The 25,082-nt window shown below is 40.1% G+C and overlaps 1 pseudogene across 1 annotated transcript in view; it reads right to left on the bottom strand.

Moving 5' to 3' along the window:
• Positions 1 to 24,645, bottom strand: part of LOC100411226 (leucine-rich repeat-containing protein 37A pseudogene) — a 72,974-nt pseudogene extending 48,329 nt beyond the window's left edge. Inside the window, exons 1-2 of the transcript XR_013525263.1 lie at positions 24,609 to 24,645; positions 21,133 to 23,777 (exon numbers count right to left, since the gene is read on the bottom strand). The product of XR_013525263.1 is annotated as a leucine-rich repeat-containing protein 37A pseudogene (transcript). The remainder of the gene's footprint in view (positions 1 to 21,132; positions 23,778 to 24,608) is intronic.
• Positions 24,646 to 25,082: the final 437 nt, after the last annotated feature.

Below are 25,082 nucleotides of genomic sequence, written 5' to 3'. Positions count from 1 at the left end.
CTCATTTTACCCAGCTCCTATTCAAGATGGAGTTACTCTGGTCTAAATGCTTCTAGCAATAACACTGACAAAACAGACTGTGTATGGCAATAAGATACCAAATTAAAAACAAGAACTAAGCCCATGCAAAGCCAAAATCAAGTTACACCCTACTGGCTGTAAAATTTTGTTAAATGGGTTTTTATTAACCTGATATAATATGGCTTACTTTCCAAACTGACTCTACTGTAACGTCACATGACGATGGCAAACTCTGAAGGAAATAAAAATATTTTACCCCAAAATATATTTCTTTGACATATTTTGAAATGACACTGCAAAGTTGTCTTCTACAGGGGAAATTTGCATCTATAGAGAACTGCCATTAATGCAACCAGGGCTTTCCTTTCTAGATCTTTCCATGGTCTAGGATCTAGGAGAGATTAGCTTAGAACCTGACACCTTTAAAGGTTTGAAAAGAGATGTTTCCAGTCTATGCCCTCTGGCAACTACCACCTAAGAGGCTTACATAACAAGGCCTTGCCCCTCACAACCACCTTATCTGAACCCAATCATTCCTTTCTACTAATTTCAAGTCTTTAGACAACTTTCTCAACAGGTTGTCAATCAAGAATTCCTCAAATCCACCGATGACTTTTAAGCCCCCAGTTTGAGTTGTCCTGCTGCTTCAGGCTGAATCAATATATCCCTTCTATGTACTGATTTATGTCTTTGCCTGGAACTCCTGTCTCCCAAAATGCATAGAAGTAAAATGTAACCCTACCAGTTCAGGACCACTTACACAAGGATTCTTGGGTTTGTGTTTTCCCTGGGCTGCAGTCATGCATTGGCTTAGGATAAACCTCTTTACAATATTTTTATAGAGTTTGATTTTTCCACTAATGAGAGGAACTGGACACCATGAATCTAAATTCTTTTTTTTTTGAGACGGAGTTTCATTCTTTTTGCCCAGGCTGGAGTGCAATGGCACGATCTTGGCTCACTGCAACCTCCACCTCCTGGTTCAAGAGATTCTCTTGCCTTAGCGTCCAGAGTAGCTGGGATTATAGGCATGTGCCACCATGCCTGTGTAATTTTGTATTTTTAGTAGACACAGGGTTTCTCCATGTTGGTCAAGCTGGTCTCAAATTTCCAACCTCAGGTGATCCACCCGCCTTGGCCTCCCAAAGTGCTGGGATTACAGGCATGAGCCACCGCACCCGGCCCTAAATTATTTCTAGTTCTATGTTTCAGTAATTTCTCGTTCTTTCACCAAGGAGATGATTGAATCAAATATGAGTTTGAATAAATAAGGCCACATACATCAGAGGGAGGCTGTGGGAAAAAGAAGGATAACATTCGTTACCTGAGATCATCAACACTGGAAAGTATGTAGTAAGTATGAAGTATATTCAGAAGGGAATTCTTCATCAGCAAAACGAATCAAGGCACAATATCACCCTGTTCTCGAAATCCTGTCGTCAGATGTTATTTACAAAACAGAGAAAGGCAAATAGAACAATGGTACCTCTCACCCAGTGTGGACAAGTGTGGAGAAAACTGGTTAACGAAAAGCTGATACTCCCAATGTCATTTCACGGATGAGTGTTTAAGATCCAGCTCTCCAATGCAGATTTCCTAGCTATGCCCCTGCAACCAACTAAGCATAACACTAGATGTCAGCAGATACAGTGAAAAAAGAAGCGAAGCCTCCTCCAGCAGTTTGAAAATCAGGGGAAATAATTTCCATTTACAGAATAGTTTATTCCTGCAAACTTGTTGGACCAATTTTTCTGTTTCCCAGCAGCAACACATCTTTTTTAACTCATGTATTATATGACCTTGGAAATCACGGCCTCTAAACGATGTTTGCATTATGCCTTCTGAAGTCATCGTCATGGTTTCTAGATGACAATAAGTTTATAAAGTATTTTAGTACTGAGTTGATGGGTCCTTGAAGACGCCTGTCTCACATTTTCCTGTGAGTGTTGTCTTGCTTATCTTTCTCCTTCAAATATTTGTATTTATCCATTTACACATACATAGGTATTTGTGTAAACATCTAAGTAAATATATAAAAACAACATAATGGTCCTGGCTGCTTGATATAGTGGGTAGAGCATTGGACGAAGAGTCAAGAGACTAGCTGGAAATATTCAACATTGTTCACATCATGTTACTCCTTCACTTGGGTTCTTGGTTTTTAGAAATGTTAAATCAGGGAGTGAGATTATAGGACCCTTAACTAAAGTCTCTTTTAACTCTAACTAATTTCCTAATTTTATATTTCTTCTAAGAACAATTTTAAACCACTTTAGACAAAGAAGACAATACCTCAGTGCTAGAGAGATCAGAAATATTTTGCCTGAGTGATCTATCTATCTTTCCTTCTGATAACCTCTTGGAGAGGGAGAGAAGTTAAAACTAAATTCACAGGGGACAGCATCAGATCTTTATTAGCAGTTCTAATTTTGTTATCAGAAAGGGATCTCGATCTAGATCCCCAAAGAGGGTTCTTAGATCTTGTGCCAGAAAGAATTCAGGGGAGTCCATAGGGTAAAGTGAAAGCAAGTTTATTAAGAAACTCAAGGAACAGAATGGTTACTCCATAGGCAGGGCAGCAGCTTAGGCTGCTGGACTAAGGATACTTATTTATTGATTATATGCTAAACAGGGGATGGATTATTCATGAGTTTTCCAGGAAAGGCATGGGCAATTCCCAGAACTGAGGGTTCCTCGCTCTTTTACACCACATAGAATAACTTCCTGACTTTGCCACGGCATCTGTAAACTGTCATGGCGCTGGTGGGAGTGTCTTCTAGCATGCTAATATATTATAATTATAAATGAGCAGTGAGGACCATCAGAGGTCACTCTCTTTGCCATCTTGGTTTTGGTGGGATTTGGCTGACTGCTTTACCATAGCCTGTTTTATCAGCAAGGTCTTTGTGATGTGTGTATCTCGCACCAACCTCCTGTCTCATCCTGTGACTCAGAATGCCTTGACTGACTGGGAATGCAGCCCAGGAGGTCTCACCCTTGTTTTACCCAGATACTATTCAAAACGGAGTTGCTCCGGTGCAAACACCTCTGAACATTTTGTGACTATGACCCTTGCTTACTTGTTACCAGAACTAAACTCAACAATTAGGCAAACTACCCTCACGTAACACCTGTGGGAATATGTTCATGTGGTGTCTGTGGCCATGCTGTCAGTGCCACTTACCAAGGAGTCATTGGAGAGCCAGATAATGATGAGGAACCACATGTAAAAGCCCTTCAATACTGTAACCAGCAGCTTAGCGGCTAAGCCTCAAACTGTACTTTAAACTATTTTTTTCTCTCTCTTTTTTCCTCTTCCTCTTCCCTGTCTCAAGATACAACTTTGAGACAAAATGAATGTATGTTACTGCTCATCCTAAAGCACAGCCTCGGAATGGGCTGTGAACCTCCAGCCCTTTCCTTTCCCAGTCTATATTCTTGTGCTTTATGCACATTTATTCACCTATGTGCTTGTTAAGCATATACCACCCTCTCTCTCTCTTTTTTTTTTTTCTGAGATGGAGTCTCGCTCTGTCGCCCAGGCTGGAGTGCATTGGCATGATCTTGGCTCACTGCAACCTCCACCTCCTAGGTTCAAGTGATTCTCCTGCCTCACTCTCCTGTGTAGCTGGGATTACAGGCATGTGACACCACACCCAGCTAATTTTTTATATTTTTAGTAGAGATGGGGTTTCATCATGTTGACTATGCTGGTCTTGAACTCCTGACCTTAAGTGATCCACCACCCCTCAGCCTTTCAAAGTGCTGGGATTACAGGTGTGAGACACCTCACCTAGCCCATGCTCTCTTATCTGGTCATATATTTCCTTAGATGCTCAGCAGTCGGATTCTGATAGGGACCAGGTACTTCGGGAATTCTTCTTCAACAAAAGATACTTCGAGGATGGAACCTACACCTGGCTGAAGAGTGACTAATCTATAACGTGGCAGGATCCATGATGGTGCCAGCCCCTTCACCAATTGGGACAATAAGAGGACCACAGAGCAAGTCACGCCACCTGGCACCCCCTACCCACTTTGCTTCTTCTGCATTCCAAACCCTTTAAAAACTCATGTTCCCATGTTCTCTCCACAGATTAAAAGGTGGCACTTTTTTTCTGCTTTTCCCTGCTACCATGAATAATAAAACATTCCTTCCTCCTATCACAATTCATGATTATTTTTAACTTCTTTCTGCAAGCAGTGGGCAGCCAGACCCTTCTGCCAGTTACAATATGACCTCCACAAAAAAAAGAGTAACAGTTTAAAGTAATAGTCCTTTATCTCATTGGGGGACAAACAAAACACTTGAGAATGACAAATGCTCTTTCTAGTAAAAGTACCTAATGGTAGGTTGTGTGAATTTTTGGAAAGAAGAAAGGGAAGAGCACTGAGATAAACAGCACTTGAATTCTTTTGTTTAGCCATCAGGAAGTAATTACCCTTGAGTTCTCCAGACACCTGCTGGAAAAATTTATCGTAATGTTTAAATAATCCACAGAAACAGACCCAAGAGGAACCTAGACCATATAAATGAATACGGATGGACAGGTCCAAAAGGCGTAAAGAAAGCCTCCATGCCCACTCACTGCACGGACATCATTCTATCATCATCATATTGCTCTCTTATTCAAAATGTGAATACCCCCTAGAAAGGGCCACAGGAAACTGAGATCTATTAGTCCCTTAGCGTGCATTTTTCTGTGGCGTCATTTTCTCTTTAGCATCTAGCAGACTGAAGACCTTGAAAAATGGAAATTGTGAGCAATGCCAGAGTATATGGGATCAATTGCGGGCTGTAGCCTCATAGACAGAAATCTCTTCTGCAATATTCCTGCTTACTTCAGACCATCTGGGTTTGCAGACCCTCCAAAATTCCCAACAACTTCCCACAGTGATCATGTTTGCCAATGTACCTCTTAAGACATGTTTCAAAGAACTAAGTGTGAGTCAGTTGCTTGTCTGAATGGCTAGGATGTCAGGCTGCTGTGTGCAGGCTCAGGTTGCTGAAAGGGGAAGATGAGCTGAGAGGTGCATTTCACCTTGGGCTTAGTTTCTCTGCACCGGCCAGGCTTCTTAGCTGCAACCACCTCTATTAACTCTGCTTATCTTAACAGAGAAGTAATTTATCATAAGGAGATCCAAAAATGTTAAAATTGATAAGGAGGGTTGGAGGCAACCGTACAAAGAGACAAGATTTACTAAAGATCATACCACAGACAGAGCGTGTTCACGTCACGACATCCACAACCACTGCTGCTGGACCGTGCCCCTCCCCAGACTCACTGCCACATTGTAGGACCCTAGACCCACCACAGTCACCACAAGAAGGCACCCCTATTCTGTGTGTTATCTTCAGGATTCAAAGTCCCTAATGTAGCATCAGATTGGCTGAGTCTAGGTCTCATGTCCACCTTCCTAGCTGCCACATGATCGTCAAGACGGAGTATCTGCCTGGCCTTCAGGTTCTAATGCAGAATGTTGGACCAGCTTCTCCTTTTTGAAATTCATTCCAGATAGGAAAGACTGGGTGCTGAGAAGTCCAAAGCAATTGTCCAATGTTTTAGCTATAACCGAATGAAGAGACTGTAGATGAAAATATGTGTAAGATAGGTCATTATTTTGTTTTATCTAATTTCATCACATCAGACACTAAATATAGTTCTGTATTATCTCTATCCACTATAAATGAAGAGCACAAATTTTAAAAAAATTTTCTCTGAACACAAAGACTTTGAATTAGCTGGGGAAGAGTTGTTGGACTTTAACAGGGTTTTATCTTTATCCTTACTTGTCTTCTAAAGTTTAGGATCAATACTCTAACAACCTTATCCAAGGTGTCTTTATTCTTTTCACTTTGAAGAAACCAATTTTAACTAAGCCCACAGGTTATGAAGAGGAAAGGTGAGAAGCCAGAGGCAGCCTGTCATTCTGGGCTTAAATAAGGAAGAAACTTGAACCCAATCACCTTGAATCTGAATGATGAACAAACTGACTAATTTTCTGGGTCGATTGAAACTCAAAGCTGAATACTCCCACTATCTAACCTGGAGTTTTGCCTTCAGACATGCATACTGGGAATTCTGACAGGAGTAAGTGACAGCCTTAATCCCTGTCTCTGTATTTCAGTGACCTTTTGGAGGAGGCAAACTCAACGATGCTTGAGTTTGCAACCCTGTGCAGCTTGAAGAGAGCTAAGGGTAATTTGGAATTAAGAACATAAGGAAAAAAATGGCTTCACCTCAACAGACATGTTCTCTAACTATGGTAGAGTAATACATTTTGAAATGCATCCAATTTCTTCCCCTTTTGAGTCCCTTAGAGATTCTCTACCCCCTCAATTCCCAGCAATCCTTAAACCATTGAAACTAGAACATGAGATTGAGGCTTTTACCCCTGGAAAATGGCAAGAAAAAATATTTTTTAGGAAGGGGGAAACTGTAATGATAAAATAGAATCACCTAAATCTATTTGGTTGAGAGGGGATTTTAGAACAACAAAGATGGTGCTCCATTTCTCCGGAATGTGTCATTATGACCCAACACGGTACTAGATAAGCCAGAGGTGGCTGATGGAGGTCCCCATTTGTGTGGACATTAGGGTGGCATCTTAAGTCTCAAGTGGAATCAGATAAACAGTTAAGAGTTAAACTAATTGTGAGATGGAACTAGAAGTGCTGAAAAATGTAGTCAACTGGGAGATAAACCTGGGGTCAGAATGTCAAGGCTGCAAGGTGCAGGAACCTCAGAACTGGAGTTAACAGCAAAGTATGTGGTCCTCATTAGCAGACACCAGCATTATGCCTAAAAGATCAGGAAGGACCACTCATATTTTAAGAGATGCTAGCACAGGATTCCAAAGACCAGTGGCTGCTGAATTAAAGAGGCTGTGCTCAAAGATCAAACAAAGTCAGACATTAGAGCGGTATATACAGACCAGGGGTCAACAGCAGTGTATATATACAGACTAGACACACTCCCTGATCACCTGTGATGTTAAATGTAAGTTTTCCGCTGCTTCCAAATGCCATCTTATGGGAAAAGAGAAAGAGAATGATAGACCAAATAAAAAGTTAGTACTTCAAATGGATGGATTGAGTCAATCTATTGAGAATCTGGCTAAATATTGACACAAATGATACAAATTTTAAGACAAAGATGAATACAACAACTTGAAGGAGAAAAATCAGTGCCATTGGAAATAGCAGTTGCAGAAAAAATTGAGTTCAGAAATAGGCAGCTTTTTAGAAAGGTATTTCTCTGTGCCTCAGTTGAAGTGTATAAATTTTACCAATTACAAATGAAGCACAGTTTGGAATAGTTGGCAACCAGAAAACATATGTGACTTTCTGTAATTTTCTTAACTTTCTGTTGGTACCACTTGGAGGCACCAAGAATAATTTCTCTTTCCCCACCTGAATCCCTCAGCATTCTGGTCCCTGGTCTTCACTTTGGGACTTTCTCCCACAGAGATCATATTATGGCGCAAGACACATAAAACTAGCCATTTCAAGTGCACGACTTGTTTTGCTATAAATCAAAGGGCCGTGGAATTAAAAAGTAGAACTGTAAGGCTGGAAGGTCCCTGAGGGATCAATTAGTTTATCTTTGCCATCTTACACAGAAGGTGAGACTCAAAGAGGCAATACCACTTGGCCCAGATCCCACAGGTAGATATTGACAAAAGTTGACATAAAACCATGTCTAATAGTGGAAAAACTTGTAAATGGTTGTACCAAAGTGTGGTTGCTTCTATGGTAAAAATGTATACAAAGACTCTGGGAGTAAGAAGAGACAGCAACTTTATTATGAGAGTCATAGAAACAACATACAAACTGGATCTTAAGTGAGAAGACTTATAAGACTTGTAAAAGAGGAAAGAAGAAAAGATATTTCTAGCAGAAGAAAGATGCACAAAGGTGTGTGGTGGACGTATGAGCATGACATATAGATGTATGAGGAGTGATAGAATTTGAGATAGAAAAGGGACCTAATGACAGCTAATCTCATGTTCCTTCTCCAGCTCAAAGGCTCTTCTATAGACCTTTATTTCTTCCTATACTGTCCAGGAACATGCTTCTCTTATGTTCCTTGTCTGATGAACATGTTTTTAGACTGGGTTTTCATCTACTCAGGCTGTCTGTGAATAAGGATATTTATCTCCCTTCTTGTGGCACACATTTCAGCTTTGTGAGAATACCAGAATCTAGTGCAGAAGTTGCAGCAACCTAAAAGAGCACAGAACCAAGAATGGCCACATTGAATTAGGTAGGAAAGAGTAGTTTCACTTTGCCTATAATCGCCCTCCTTCAAGTTGGCATAGCTCATCACTGAGAGAGATCCTCTTGGCCCACAATTTTTTCCAAGGAGAAAGGAGAGAAAGGGGTACATCCAACATCCCCACCTTATAGGGCACTGTCCAAGAGAACTGCTACTGTCTTGACTCATTCAAAGGACCGAAGGATTCAGCATAGTTGGAATACCTATGCATAGCTAATAACAGACTTGGGATGGGTAGCTGTCAGCATTTGGCATGGCCTCCAACAGCCAGTGTGGGCTCCAACAGCCATATGGTCTCCAACAGACCTACACACCTAAGAGCAGCCATCATGGCCTCAGCACACAACTCCCAGTCCTTGGTGGGTCTCCCTGCAACTGATGAGACTTTCAGAAGCCTGCAAGCTCTGACAGTCATGCAGCCCTTGATATCCAGCATGGGTTGCAGTGCCAGCACTTATTGCACTAATTGCAGTTGTTGGTGCTGGTCACAGCTCCCAGCACAGATTGCAGCTGCCAGTGTCATCCCTCCCGGCTGGCACAACCCCCAGCAACAAGCATGGCCCCTAGCAGTGGCAAGGATCTTAGTGATGTCACAGTTCTTAGCAGATGCTATGCTTTTGTCTGTAGATGGCACAGATATGCAGATAACATGTGTCTCAGCAGCTAGCTTATTTCTGAAGGATTGGGAGAAGTCACACAATCCTGAGATTACTTCTGAAGGAGGAATAGAGAGAAGTGGAGCTTGCACTCAACATCCTGGCATCTCAATGCACTGCCCTAGGGAAAAGGAGAGGATGACTTTCAGTACCTGGCATGGCTTAATGCAATTGGGGAAATGCACACAATCTGAATTTTCTTTTCAGAATAGTGGAAGGGAAATTGAGCTTGTACCTCATGCCCTAGCATATCAATGCACTGTATTAGAGAAAAGGATAAGGCAGCATTTAGCACCCAGCAAAACTCTGCAGGACTGGGAGAAGAAGTACAATCCTGAGACTTCTCCCCAAGGCAAGAGATAGTAGCAGAACGTGCACATCCATAAAAAAGTTCTGGGAGATTCATGAAATATCTAGCCAGGCTGATTGTTAAAGGTCTTTCACTGCTAAATCCAATCTGTAAATACTAGAAAACATGGCTGCTTATTTAAATGTAGAGACACCAATGCAAAGCTACAAGGAACATGAAGTATCAGAGAAATATGTCACAAGCAAAGAAACAAAATAAATCTTCTGTAACCAATCTTACAGACATAAAGATCTATAAATTGCATGATAAATAATTGAAAATAATCATCTTAAGAAGCTTGGTGGGCTATAAGAGGACATAGATAACTAAACAAAATCAGAGAAAAATGACACATGAACAATATGAGAAAATGAACAAAGAGATAAAAAATGTAAATAATAACCAAACAGAAATTCTAGAGCTAAAGAATATAATAACTAAACTGAAAATTTAATAAGAAGCTTCAACAGCAGAATTCATCAAGCATAAAAAAAATCAATGAACTTGAAGATGGGTCATTTGAAATCATCTAATCAGAAGAAAAAAAATTAAAAAAAAAACAGTAAAGAAACCCTAAGAGACTTGTGAAATACTGCCAAACAAACCAGTATATATATTATGGGAACCTAAGGAGGAAAAAGAGAGAGAGGTGGCCAGGCACAGTGGCTGATGCCTGTAATTCCAGCACCTTGGGATGCCAAGGCAGGCGAATCACAAGGTCAAGAGACTGAGACCATCCTGTTAACATGGTGAAACCCTATATCTACTAAAAATACAAAAAATTAGCTGAGTGTGGTGGCACATACCTGTAGTCCCAGCTACTTGGGAGGCTGAGGCAGGAGAATTGCTTGAACCCAGTAGGTGGAGGTTGCAGTGAGCCCAGAATGTTCCACTGCACTCCAGCCTGGTGACACAGCGAGACTCTGTCAGAGAGACAGAGAGAGAGAGAGAGAGAGAGAGAGAGAGAGAGAGAGAGAGAGAGAGAGAGAGAGAGGTAGAAAGCTTATTTTAAAAAATAATTACAAGAAAATTTCAAAACTTGAGGATGGAAATGGATATCCAGACTCATAAAACTTAAAGGACACCAAACAGAACCCAAATAGACACCAAATAGAACCCAAAGAAGTCTGTTTTAAGGCACGCTATGATTGAATTATCACAATACAGTTAGAGAGAAGAAATAAGTTCTAGTGTTTGATAGCACAGTAAGGTGACTATAGTTAAGAATAATTTATTCTATATTTCAAAACAGCTAGGAGAGAAGATGTGGAATATTTCAAGCACAAAGGAATGATAAGTATTTGAGATTATAGATATCCCAATAACCCTTATGTGATAATTAAACATTGTATACATATCAGATGTATCCTATAAATGTCTATAATTGTATCAATAAAATTACTTAATTAATCTTTAAAAGTCAGAGACAGAGAGAAAATTTTGAAAGCAGTAAGAGAAAGCACACTTTATATGAAATGACCCATCACATAAAAGGGACCTCTAGTTGCAATGAGCTGAGATTGTGGCACTGCACTCCAGCTTGAGTAACAGAGCAAGACTCCATCTCAAAAAAAAAAAAAAATGAAAAAATGAATGAGTAAATTAATGGGATCTCTAATAAGACTATCAGTGGATATCTCAGAAGAAACCTCGTAGGCCAGAAGGGAGAAGGATGATATATTCAGAGGGCTAAGAGGGGGAAAAAATGCCAACCAATAATTCTATACCAGCAAACTGTCTTTTTAAAATAAAGACACTCCCAGATAATGCTGGATGTGGTGGCTCATGCTTGTAATCCCAGTACTTGGGAGGCTGAGGCTGGTGGATCACTTGAGCTTAAGAGTTTGAGACCAGCCTCAGCAACATGATGAAACCACATCTCTTCAAAAATTAACCAGGCATTTTGATGTGCACCTATAGTCCCAGCTACTTGGGAGATTTAAGTGGACAGTTTGAGCCCAGTAGGTGGAGACTGCAATGAGCCGAAATCATGCCACTGCACTCTGACCTGGGTGACAGAGGAAATCTTGTCTCAAAACAAAATAAAATAAAGATGTTCCCAGGTAAATAAAACCTGAGGGAATTCATCACCATCACATCTGCCTCAAAAGAAATGCTAAAGAGAAATTCTCATGTTGAAACAAAAGAATGCTAAATGACAACATAAAAGTATATGACAGTTGAAACAAAAGGATGCTAAATGATAAAAGAATATGAAAGTACAAACTCACTTTATCATGGTAAATGTAAAAACAAATACTTGACACTGCATTACTGTACTGGTACTGTTAAAATCATTCTTTTTTTTTTTTTTTTTTTTTGAGACAGGGTCTCACTCTGTCACCCAGGCTGCAGTGCAGTGGTGTGATCACAATTCATTTCAGCCTTGACTTCCTGGGCTTGGGCCATTCTCTTACCTCAGTCTCCCAAGTAGCTGGTACTACAGGTGTGTGCCAATATGCCTAGCTAATGTTTGTATTCTTTGTAGAGACAAAATTTTGCCATATTGTCCAGGCTGGTCTCAAATTCCTGGGCTCAAGTGATCCACCAGCCTCAGCTTCCCCAAGTACTGAGATTACAGGTGAGAGCCATACTGCCTGGCCAAAATCATTCTTAATTTTTTTTTTTTTTGAGATGGAGTTTTGCTCTTTTTACCCAGGCTGGAGTGCAATGGCACCATCTCGGCTCACCACAACCTCTGCCTCCTGGGTTCAGGCAATTCTCCTGCCTCAGCCTCCTGAGTAGCTGGGATTACAGGCACGCACCACCATGCCCAGCTAATTTTTTGTATTTTTAGTAGAGATGGGGTTTCACCATGTTGACCAGGATGGTCGGGCGTGGTGGCTCAAGCCTGTAATCCCAGCACTTTGGGAGGCCGATTGAGGGTGGATCACGAGGTCAAGATCTAGACCATCCTGGTCAACATAGGAGTGTATGTTTCCATTGTTTAAAATAAAATTAAGAATGATTGGGCTGGACGCGGTGGCTCACATGGGCGTCCAGCCCAATCATTCTTAATTTTATTTTAAACAATGGAAAATAGTATGAAGCTTCCTAAAAAAAATGCAATTACTATATGATCCAGCAATCCTACTCCAGGGTATATATTCCAAAAAATTGAAATCTGGATCTCAAACAGATGTATACACTCCTATGTTTATCACAGCATTATACACAATAGCCATTTTGATAGTTAATACTGACTCAACTTGATTGGATTGAAGGATGCAAAGTATTGATCCTCAGTATATCTGTGAGAGTGTTGCCAAAGGAGATTAATATTTGAGTCAACGGCCTGGGAAAGGCAGATCCACCCCTTAATCTGGGTGGGTACCATCTAATCAGCTGCCAGCAAAAAAAGCAGGCAGAAAAATGTGAAAAGGCTAGATTGGCTTAGCCTCCCAGCTTACATCTTTCTCCCATGCTGAATGCTTCCTGCCCTCAAACATTGGACTCCAAGTTCTTTAGCTTTGGGACCTGGACTGGCTTCCTTGCTCCTCAGCCTGCAGACAGCCTGTTGTGGGACTTTGTGATCATGTGAGTTAATACTACTTAATAAATTCCCATATATATCTCTTATTAGTTTGGTCCCTCTAAAGAACCCTGACTAATACAGCCATAATATGGTAACAACCTAAATAACCATCAAGAGATGGATGGATAGGAGATTGTGGTGTATACATACAGTGGACTGGTATCTAGCCTGAAAAAAGGATAGTCTATTATTTGCAAAAACACAGATAGACAGAAGTGAAATAAGTCAGTTACAGAAGGACAATGCTGCACAATTTTACTTATATGAGGTATCTGAAATAGTCAAACTTATAGAAGCAGAAAATAAGTTGTACCAGGAAAACTAGATATCCACATGCAGAAGAATGAAACTAGACCTGCATCTTTCACCGTATAAAAAAATCAACTCAAAATTGAGTAAAGACTTAAATGTAAGTCCTGAAGTCGTAAAACTACAAGGCAAAAACACAGGAAAAAGCATCAGGACATCGATCTACCTAAAGATTTTATAACTAAGACTTCAAAAGCACAGTCAATAAAATAAAACATAAAAAAATGATTATATCAAACTAAAAAGCTTCTCCACAGCAAAGGAAACAATCACAGTGAAGAGAAAATCTGTAGAACGGGAGAAAATATTTGTAAACTATTCATGTAACCAGGGGCAAATACGCAAAATATATAAGAAACTCAAACAACTTGAGAGCAACAGCCAAATGATTTGCTTTAAAAGTGGGCAAAGGATCTGAATAGACATTTTTCAAAAAATGCAAATAAAAATAAAAGACATACAAATAGCCAAAAAATATGAAAAAAATGTTCAACATCAAAAGTCATCAGGGAAATGGAAATGAAAACCATAAGATATTATCTCACCCCAGTTAAAATGTCTATTCTAAAAAAGGCAAAAATAACAGATGCTGGTATGATATGGATAAGGTGGAACACTTGTACATTCTTGATGGGAATGTAAAGTTGTGCGGATCTTATGCGATACAGACAGGAGGTGTCTTAATCTAGAGTAGAACAACTACAGGATCCAGCAATCCCACCACTGGAAATCTATTCAAAGAAAAGAAAATCAGAATAGCAAAGGACTACCTGCACCCTCCCCACACCCCAGCTCCATGTTTATTGAAGCACTATTCACAGTTGCTAAAATAAGGAATCAACTTAAATAATCATCAACAGATGGACAAAAAAGTATGGTATATAATATATACCTAATGGAATACTATTCAACCACAGAATGAAATTCTGTCATTCACAGCAACATGGATGAGCCTGAACTAAGCAAAATGAGTCAGGCACAGAAAAATAAATACCACATCATCTCATATGTAGAGCTAAAAATTTAAACTCATGGAAGTAGAGAGTAGAACTGTGGTTATTAGAGACTAGGAAGTGTCAGGGCAGGGAAGGATGGCAAGAGGTTTGTTAAGAGACACAAAATTATATCTAGATAGGAGGAAGGAGTTATGTTGCTACATACTATTACAGGGTATATATGGTTAACTATAATTAATTGTATGTTATTTAAAAATGCTACAAGAGAGAATTCTGAATGTTGAAACACAAAGAGATGATAAATATTTGAGGTGATGGATATATGCTAATTTTCCTGATTTGATCATTACACATTGCATACACATATCCAAATAACACTCTGTATCTTATAAATATGTACAATTATTATATGAAAACTAAAAATAAAAGGACAAAAATCTCAGGCTCTGATAGTGGCACTAATGAATTCTACTAAATATGTAAAGACTGATACCAGTCTTTCTCAAACTCTTCCAAATGTCTAGTAGAAAGAAATACTTTCACACTCATTTTATGAGGTCTGCAGTACCCTGATATAAAAGCCAGACAAGGAAATAAAATTACAGGCATATGTCCCTGATGAGCATAGAAGTAAAATTCCATAATGAAATAATAGGAATCCCAAATCAATAGCACATTAAAAGGATCATTTGCTATCATCAAATCTGATTTGTTTCTGGGATACAGGATGGTTAAACATAGACAAATTAATAAATGTGATATACCACATTAATATAATAGAGGAAAAACATATCATCTTATCTGATACAAAAAGAGCATTTGGCAAAAATCAGCATCCCTTCATGTTAAAAACTCTCAAATTAGGTATAGAAGGACTGTACTTCAACACAACAAAGGTCATATACAAAAAGCCCACAGCTAACGTCATACTCAACAATGAAAAAGTGAAAGCTTTTTTAAGATCAAAGTCAGGTAGCATGATGCCTCCAGCTTTGTTCTTTTTACTTAGGATTATATTGGGTATATGGGCTCTTTTTTGGTTCCATATGAAATTTAAAGTACTTTTTCCTAATTCTGTTAAGACAGTCAATGGTAGTTTGATGGAGATAGCATTGAATCCATAAATTACTTTGGGCAGTATGGCCATTTTCATGATATCGATTCATCCTATCCATGAGCACAAATGTTTTTCCATTTGTTTGTGTCCTCTCTTATTTCCTTGAGCAGTGGTTTGTAGCTCTCCTTGAAGAGGTCCTTCACATCCCTTGCAAGCTGTATTCCTTGGTAGTTTATTGTTTTTGTAGCAAGGCAACAGTAACCAAAACAGCAAGGTACTGGTCCCAAAACAGATACATAGACCAATGGAACTGAACAGAGGCCTCAGAAATACCACCACACAACTACAACCATCTGATCTTTGACAAACCTGTCAAAAACAAGAAATGGGGAAAGGATTCCCTATTTAATAAATGGTATTGAGAAAACTGACTAGTCATATGCAGAACACTAAAGCTGGACCCCTTCCTTACACCTTATACAAAAATTAACTCAAAATGTGGCTGATTTTTATTAAAAGCTTTTGGAATGTCATTAGCTGGGAGGAATGCCAACTCAGGCAAATGATGCATTTTTAAACTGAAGTTTACATTGTTGCCCTATTACATGGCCAATTCACTTACCTGAATTTTTCACCAAGTGCATTGTGCTGAATTGAAAAACAAACTTTATTGATTACACATTGAAATTCGCTTTTAGAAGTTTTGGTTGCACCTAATTTCAAATCTGTCATTATGGTTTGGGAATTTAATTGAAACCTGTTTTTTCTTCAAAAGGACAAGAGCAAAGTAGTATTTCTGCCTGACAAGTATCCTGTGGTTGTGATTTTCAGGACTTTAGATGTTAAGAATTTTAGACTTAGGAGATTTTGATCTTTAAGGATTTCAGCATTAGAGATTATAAGGTTTGGATTGTGTCTATTGGGATTATGACCCAAACCCATGTAAAGGACATCTAAATCAGGAAGGAAGAAGTTAAATTGTCTCTGTTTGCAGATGACAATGTCTCTTATGGACAAACACTTTAGACTTCACCATAAAACTGCTAAAACTAAAAATAAATTCGGTAAAGTTTTAGAAAAATAAACAAACATACAAAAATCAGTAGTGTTTCCATACACTAACAACAAAAAAATTTAAATCTCATTTATAATTTGCACAAAAATAAAATACTTAGAAATAAATTTAGCCAAGTAGGTGAAAGATTTTTACATTGAAATCTATAAAACACTGATAAAAAATGAAGAAAAATAAATGGGAAGAATTCTCATGTTTATGGATTGGAAGAAAAGACATTACACAATATTCTACACTATTCAAAGCAATCTACAAATTCAATGCTGTCCCTACCAAAATTCCAATGAAATTTTTCACAAAAATAGAAAAGACAATTCTAAAATTAACATAGAAGCACAAAGTTTCTGGATTGACAAAGCAGTGTTGAACAGAAAGAACAAAGCTAGAGAAATCACTCTACTTGATTTCAAAATCTACTACAAAGCTTTTGTAATCAAAATACTATCAGGTTGGGTGCAGTGGCTCATGCCTGTAATTCCAGCACTTTCAGGGGCCAAGGCAGGAAGATCGCTGGAGGTCAGCAGTTTGAGACCACCCTGGGTAACATGGTGAAACCCCATCTCTACTAAAAATACAAAAACTAGCCGGGCATGGTGGTGTGCAACTGTAGTCCCAGTTACTTGGGAGGCTAAGGAAGGAGGATCACTTGAACCTTCCAAGAGGTGGAGGCTGTGGTGTGCTGACATCGCACCACTGTACTCCAGCCTGGGCAACAGAGCAATACTCCATCTCAAGAAATGAAACACAAAGCAAAACATCAAAAGAAGATAAAAATGGACACAGCGGGCAACAGAACATAGTAAGGAGCTCATAAACAAATCCACACGTTTACACCCAAAATGACTTTTGACAAAGATGCCAAGAATACAATGAGGGAAAGAGCTACCTCTTTAATAAATGGTGTGGAGAAAAGTGGATATCCACATGTCAAAGAGTGAATTAGACCTTCATCTTCCATCGTATACCAAAATCAACTCAAAATGAATCAGAGCCTTAAATATAAGACCTGAAACTGTACAACTTCTAGATGAAAACAGAGGAAATGCTTCATGATATTGATGTGGACAATGATTTGCATATATAATTGTGACTAAATGAAAACAAAACCCCAATTTATCATCAAAATTTGTAGGATGCAGTGAAAGTAGTGCTTAGAGGGAAATTTATAGAATCAAATGCCTATATGAAAAAAGAAGAAAGATGTAAAAATCAATCTGCTAAGTTTTCATCTTAGGAAATGAGAAGAAGAGCAAATTAAAGCAAAGGAAGCAGAAGAAAATAAATAACAACATGAGCAGAAATACATGAGACTGAAAACAGGAAATCAGTAAAGAAAATCAATGAAAACAAAAGCTGGTTCTTTGAAAAGAAAAGTAAAATTGACAAGGCCCTTGCCAAGGTAACTGAGAAAAAAAGAGGAAAGACACAAATGAATAATATCAGCAATGAAGTAGGGGACATCACTACAAATCTTATGGACAGGAAAATAATAAAGGAATACCATGAATAAATCTATGCCCACTAACTTCATAACCTAGATGAAATGTACCAATTCCTTGAAAGGTGCAATCTGCCAAAACTCACACAAAAAGAAATAAACGTTCTGAAGAAACCTAAATATATATATTAAAAGAATTGAATCAGTAATTACTTTTCAAAGCTGAAGGTATCAGGCATAGATACAGTCACTTTTAAATTCTATCAAACATTTAAGAAAGAAATTATGCCAATTCTCTACAGTCTCTCTCAGAAGATAGAAGCAGAAGTAATACTTATTGCCCATTATTAACCTAATACCAAAATCAGACAAAGGTACTAAAAGCAAAGAAAACTGCAAGCCAACATTTTCTATGAATATAGATGCAAAAATCCTCAACAAAACGTTAGCAAATAGAATCCAACAATGCAAAAAGAATTATACACCATGACCAGGAAAGATTTATCCCTGTTATGCAAGACAGGTTTAATATTAGAAAATCCATTACTGTAATCCATCACATCAACAAGATAGAGGAGAAAAATTAAGAGTTTATCAGTAGAGGCACAAAAAGTATTTGTAAAAATCCAACACTCAGGCATCATAAAAACTCTCAGTAAACTAGGAATAGTAGAGAACATCCTCAACTTGGTAAAGAATACCTACAAAAAGTCCTACAGTTTACATTATGCTTAATGGTGAGAAACTGAAAGCTTTCCCACTAAGATCAAGAAAAAGGCATGAATACTCCCTTTCACTATTTATTACACTGGAAGTCCTAGCTAATGCAATGAGAAAATGAATGAAAAGAAAAGGTACACAGATTAAGAAAAAATAAAATGATCTTCCTTTGCAGATAACATGTTTATGTGGAAAGTCCAAAATAATTGATCCAAAAACCTCCTGGAACTAATAAGTAATTATAGCAGGATGCAAAGTTCAAGGTTGATACAAAAGGCTATCACCTTTCTATATACCAGCAATGAACAACTGAATCTATAATTTAAAAATCACCCTACTTATATTAGCATACAAAAATAAAATACTTGGGTATAAATTTAACAAAATATAAGATCTATATGAGGAAAACTATGGAACTGTGATAAATAATGTCAAGGAAGAACTCAACAAATAGATATTTCACATTTCTGGAGAGTAAGACTCAATGATTTCAGTGCTTCCCAACTTGATCTATAAATTTATTATATTCTCCACCAAAATATCAGCTAGTTATTTCATAGATAATAACAAACAACAATTTTAATTTCTATGAAGAAATTAAAAACTGGTGCTGTGCTACTTTAAGACACCGGAAAGCTACAGAGTTCAAGAAAATGTGGTTTGGCAAAAGTATTGGAAGGTAGATCAATTGAAGAGAACAGTGTCCAGAAATAGATCCACATTAATATGAGTCAACTGATCTTTGACAAGGGAGTAAAGGGAATTCAACTGAGAAATAACATTTTCAACAAATGGTGCTCAATCAGGCATCCACATTAAAAAAATATGAATCTAGACACAGAACTTACACTCTTTGCAAAACTGACTCAAAATAGATCACAGATATAAATGTAAAATAAAAAACTATAAAACCCTAGAAGGTAACACTGAAGAAAATCTAGATGGCGTTGGCTTTGGTGATGATTTCTTAGATGCGACCCCAGAGGCATGATGCATGGAGGAGAGAACTGATAAGCTGAACTTCATTAAAATAAAAACTTCTGCTCTGCAAAAGACATTGCCAAGAGAACAAAAGGACAAGCTACAGATTGGGAGAAAATATTTGCAAAAGATCTGTCAGACAAAAAATTGTCATTCAAAACACACAAAGAACTCATAAACCCAAAAATAAGAACATGAACAATCTGATTTTTAAAATGGTCCAAAGGCTTTAATATACATCTCACCAAAGAAGATATACAGATGACAAATAAGTATATGAATAATAGGAAAGCATGAATTAAAGCCACAGGGTGATACCACAGCACACCCACTGGAATGGCCAAAACCCAGAACACTGACAACAACATATGTTGGCAGAAATGTGGAGCAAAAGAAACTCTCACTCAGTGCTAATAGAAATGCAAAATGCCATTTCCACTATTGAAGACAGCTTGGTGGTTTCTTACAAAATTAAACATGGTCTTTTTTTTTTCAATAAACATATAAAGGTATTTAATTAAATGCATGAGTAATCAGAAAAATTCAAATTTAGATGGAATCCCTTTTATTCACCCATAACATCAACAAAAAGTTGGAGAATACCAAGTGGTGAAAAAGTGTGGATAAATGAATGCTGTCATATTCTACTGACAACAGAGTAAGTTGACACAACATTTTTGAGGGTAATTACAATTTTTCGTCTACATAGTCATAAATACCACATATCCCAACAATTCCATTTCTAGATATTTATTCTACAGGAATAATTTCCCATGTTCACAAAGAAGCATGTGCAGGGATTTCATTGCAGCAATGCACATAACAAGAAAACTAAATGTAATCTAAACATTCATCAATGGGGGAATTATTAAATAAACTATGATGCATCCATACTATGGATTATGCAGAAGTTTAAACGAATAGGGTAACCCTCTAAGTACTGGGAAGGAAAGAAATCTAAGGCATATCATGAAGTGAAAGAATCAAGTTACAAGATGTTACCACTTAGGTAAAGAAAAAAGATTTTAAAAACCATACAACAAATCTTTTTGCTTCATGTAAATATGTATGTAGGCAATGGGAAAAAGTCTTGAGAAATACACACTAAATGCAGGGTAGCGTTACCTCAGGGATGAGGGAGTAGGGCACAAGGAGGGTTTTTGTTATATCTGTTACTTCATTTTTATACATTAAAAATAAAATCATGGGCTGGGGGTGGTGGTTCATGCCTGTAATACCAGCACTTTGGAAGGCCAAGGTGGGAGGCTCACTTGAGCCCAGGAGTTCGAGACCAGCCTAAGCAGCATAGGGAGACCCTGTCTCTACAAAAAATACAAAATTAGATGGGCATGCTGTGATGCACCTGTGGTTCCAGATGCTTTGGAGGCTGAGGTGGGGGATCTCTTGAGCCTGGGAGGTGGAGGCTGCAGTGAGCCGTGATTGTGCCACTGCATTGCAGCCTGAGGACCAAAGTAAGACCCTGTCTCTGGAAAAAAAAAAACAAAGAGAGGAAAAAAAGGGAATATAATTATGTATTATTTGTATGACAAAAAATAAATTTAAATTGCCTCTTACTTTAAAGAGAGCTCACCAAATTTAATTCTGAAATAACCATAGGATTGCAATCAACACAGGTTGATTTGGGGTATGGAGGGGAAATACGTTTTCTCAGAAGTACAGACTTCAAAATTCTGGACCAAGAAGGATCTTACAATGCAGTTAGTTTTTTTGTTATATTTGGCAAGAATATACTCACAGTTTCTCGGTCCAACAGTATGCCTTCCATACCTTTCCATCAATGTAAGAAATATAGTTTCCTTGGAAATTTAAGATTGTGAAGGTGCCATTGTAGGTGTTCGGCTCTGGCACAGGCACGTGGCGGAGCCTCTGCTTTGGGCTGAGATCAGTACATGACAGCGTCTCACCTCTGCAGGTACAGAGGTCACATATGTTGGTGCTTGTGGAGGCCTGTTCTTTTCGTGCAGTTAAAACCCTATTTTGGGCATAAGTTTCAGGCTGCACCAGTGAATCCTGAGGAGGTTCTAGTTCAGTAGGTGGACCTGTGACTTCAGTCAGGTTTTGATGCTGAGTCTGAACCTCATCTGAATGAGGAACTGTAGTCTTCTCCAGGGCTGTAGAATGTCCAGTCTCTGTAGTGGGTTCTGGAGTTATGGCAAGCCCCAGATCTGGAGGCAGAGTTGAGGTCTCCTCCGTGGTTGGAGACAGTTTTACCTCTGTAGTAGGTTCTGTCGTGATGGTAAACTCCAGTCAGAGGCTGAACTATGACTTGAGTCAGGTTTGAATGCTGAGTCTGACCCCTGTCTGAAGGTGGGAGTGTCCCCTTAGGGTATTTTGGAGGAGAAGCTGTAGTCATCAGGGCTGTGGAAGGTTCAACCTCTGTAGTAGATTCAGAAGTGAAGGTAAGCCCCAGATCCAAAGGTTGAACTGTGGGTTGAGTCAGGTTTGAATGCTGAGCTTGACTCTTGGGTGAAGGTGAAAGTGTCACCTCAGGGTATTTTGGAGGAGAAGCTGTAGTCATCAGGGCTGTGGAAGGTTCAACCTCTGTAGTGGATTCAGGAGTGATGGTAAGCCCCAGATCCAAAGGTTGAACTGTGGGTTGAGTCATGTTTGAATGCTGAGTCTGAATACTGTCTGGATGTGGCAGTGTCACCTTAGGTGCTTTGAAGGAACTATAGTCTTCCTCAGGGGTATAGAATGTTCAACCTCTGTGTTGGGTTCTGGAGTTAGGGTAAGTCCCAGGTCCAATAGTTGAACTGTAACACTGGATGACATTGAATGCTGAGCTTGATCCTGACCTGGTGTTGGAAATGTTACCTCTTAATATAATAGAAGCTGGGTTACAACTTTCTTAGGAGGCTTAGTTGCAGTCTGCTGCATGGCTGGAAAAAGTTCAACCTCTGTCGTGGATTCTGGAGTGATGGTAAGCCCCAGGTCCAAAGGTTGAACTGTGACACTAGGCGATGTTGAATGCTGACCTTGATCCTGACCTGGTGTTGGAAATGTCACCTCATAATGAGCTGGAGGTTGAGCTGCAACCTCCTTAGATGGCTCTGGAACCTGAGCTGGGACCATCTGCTGGCTTGAAGGTTCTACCTCCTTAGGGGGCTCTAGAGCCTGAACTGTGGCTTCCTGCTGGGCTGGAGAAGATTCAAGCTCCCCAGAAGACTCAGAAGGCTGAACTGGCTGCTCCTGCTTACTGGGGGAAAGTTCAGGCTCCATAGGAGGACCTGGAGGCTCAGTTGGGGTCTCCTCTTGGATTGCAGAAGGTTCCATCTCTTCTGGAGGCTGAGCTAGGGTCTCCTCCTCAGTGTGAGAAGGTTCAAGCTCCCCAGAAGATTCAGAAGGCTGAGCTGGCTGCTCCTGCTCACTGAGGGAAAGTTCAGGCTCCATAGGAGGACCTGGAGGCTCAGTTGGGGCCTCCTGTTAGGTTGTAGAAGGTTCTACCTCCTCTAGAGGCTGGGTTAGGGGCTCCTGCTGGGTAGAAGAAGGTTCTACCTCCTCAGGGAGCTGTGGAAGCCGCACTGGGGCTTCTTGCTGACGTGAAGAGGACTGGATCTCTTCAAGGGTCTCTGGATTTTGAGTTTCAGGCTGTAGATTGAATTGAGACAGTCCAACTTGCTCACGGGGCCCTGGAGGCTCATCTGAGTTCACCTGGAGTTCACCTGGAGGCAGGCTGCCGGGATACAGCATATCCATACTTGAATCTAAATACTCATCCTGCAAAGTTTGTTTCTGATGCTGAGGTTTTGATACCAATTGATGTGGAATTCCCACAGCCTTAGCAAGGCTCCAATGCTGAGCTAAATCTTTCTTCAGGTTCTTGGGAGAAACTATAAACTCCGTTGCTTTTGAATCCTTACTTTCTAGAGGTGGAACAAATTATTTCATCTGCCTGATGATCTGCAGCCTGATCTAGATCTGCAGTTTGAACCTTGCTTTTGAGGCGAGGAGGCTGAACGAGGGTCTGGTTCTGATCCCAGTCCGGCATTGGACCCACCTCTGGGAGCCTTTCTTGCCAAGTCAGCTTATCATTCAGATCCGGGTGTGCAGATGAGAAGTGCTCGGGCCCCGGGGGCAGCTCTCCAGCTGAATCTGTGTCCAGAAATTCAACTAAATTCTCAATCGATTCCTGGGACGGGGCTGACCTCTGGGAGGAAGCAGAGGACCCCAGGTAATCAAAGCTCCCTGAGTCTGCCGGGAAAGTAGGCCCATGGAGAGATTCCCATCAGAGGAGCTGGAAGATCAGGGCTCAGTCGGCCCCACCAGGGGGTAAGAGGTCAGCTGGAGCAGGTCCTTGACCCACTCCAGAGGCTGAGCCTACTGGACTAGTAGCCACAATAGTTGCCACATAAGGAGGGGCCATAGGGCTCAGAGACTTAGCTCAGACATGACAAGCGCTGGCACCACGCATTGAGCAGGAACCATTCTGGCAGCCCCTAGAGGCTGGTGTCCCTGACAAGCATGCGCCCTGCCTGGTCCTTTATGACACCTTTATTTACACTACCTTTATTAGGATTGGGTCCAGTTCTGCTCCATGTCACCAGGGTGATCTTATGTCACAATCCTGCCCAAGCCCCCCTCCCTCCCCGCTGGAGGGGGAACACCCCTCCCTCCCCGCTTAGCTAGGAAGGATTTGGGCCACAGACCCGGGTGGGTCCCAGGACTCCAGCAGCCTGGTGGGGTAGGGTGGAGTGGTGTGGGGGCACGGCAGAGCTTCCCAGGGAAGTCACAGGACCTTGTCTCAGGATATTCAGAAGCGCTATCCCAGTTCTGGCAGCCTGAACTCTTCCTCCTCCAAGGTGAAATCTGAGAATACTCCTCCTTCGAGGGAAAGCAAATGACCCTGATGATCCTTTCTGACCATCCATTGAAACCAAAGTAGCAATTCACCAGTTCTTGGCTCCAGGAGTTGTTTAGGGCAAGGAGGGCCTGATGTTGAACTGCCTTATGTCTGGTGCCAAGACAAACTGTGGAGCGGTGCCTCTCTGGACTCTAAAATCTATAGCGGGTAGCTGTCAGCTGAAGTCCCCTCTAGAATTCAGTCTTTCAGCGGAGGCTGAGGCAGGTGAGGTGCTGAGGCAGGACTCTGAAGCTCCCAGTCAGTGGGAAGGCGGCTTTCTCCATCCCTCCCTCCACCCTGGCCCCGGCTCACATGCAAAGCCTTGATTGTGGGTCCGGAGCTCAGCTCTCACACTAGCAAGGTTCTGTTACCCTCTGTGGGAACCGCAAAACGTACCAGCTCCGCCATCCTGCTTCACTGCCCGCGCCTCAACATGGTCTTACAATATGAACTAGCAATTGTGCTCACTGGTATTTAACCAAAGAAGCTGAAAACTTATGTCCACATAAAAACATATGAACAAATATTTATAGTAACTTTATTCATAACTACCAAAACATTATGCAAGTGCGATGACTTTTAGTAGGTGAATGGATAAATTGTGGTACATGCAGATAATGGAATATCATTCAGCACTATAAAGAAAATGGAAGATGGGCAAATAGAACCCTCCAGCGAGTCTCCCCACCAACCCTGAGAAGGAAGATTAAATTGAGCAACTATCTACACAAGAAAGTACCTTCGCAAACCAAAAAATCAGGTGAGAGATTATAGTACTTGGTTTTTTGCATAAAGAGAAAAGATATATTGAAGAAGATATGAAGGATAGTCTTACATTGCCTATA

The sequence above is a fragment of the Callithrix jacchus genome, chromosome 13, assembly GCF_049354715.1.
Source record: "Callithrix jacchus isolate 240 chromosome 13, calJac240_pri, whole genome shotgun sequence".
NCBI lineage: Eukaryota > Metazoa > Chordata > Mammalia > Primates > Cebidae > Callithrix > Callithrix jacchus.
This window is presented reverse-complemented; position numbering and strand designations above follow the sequence as displayed.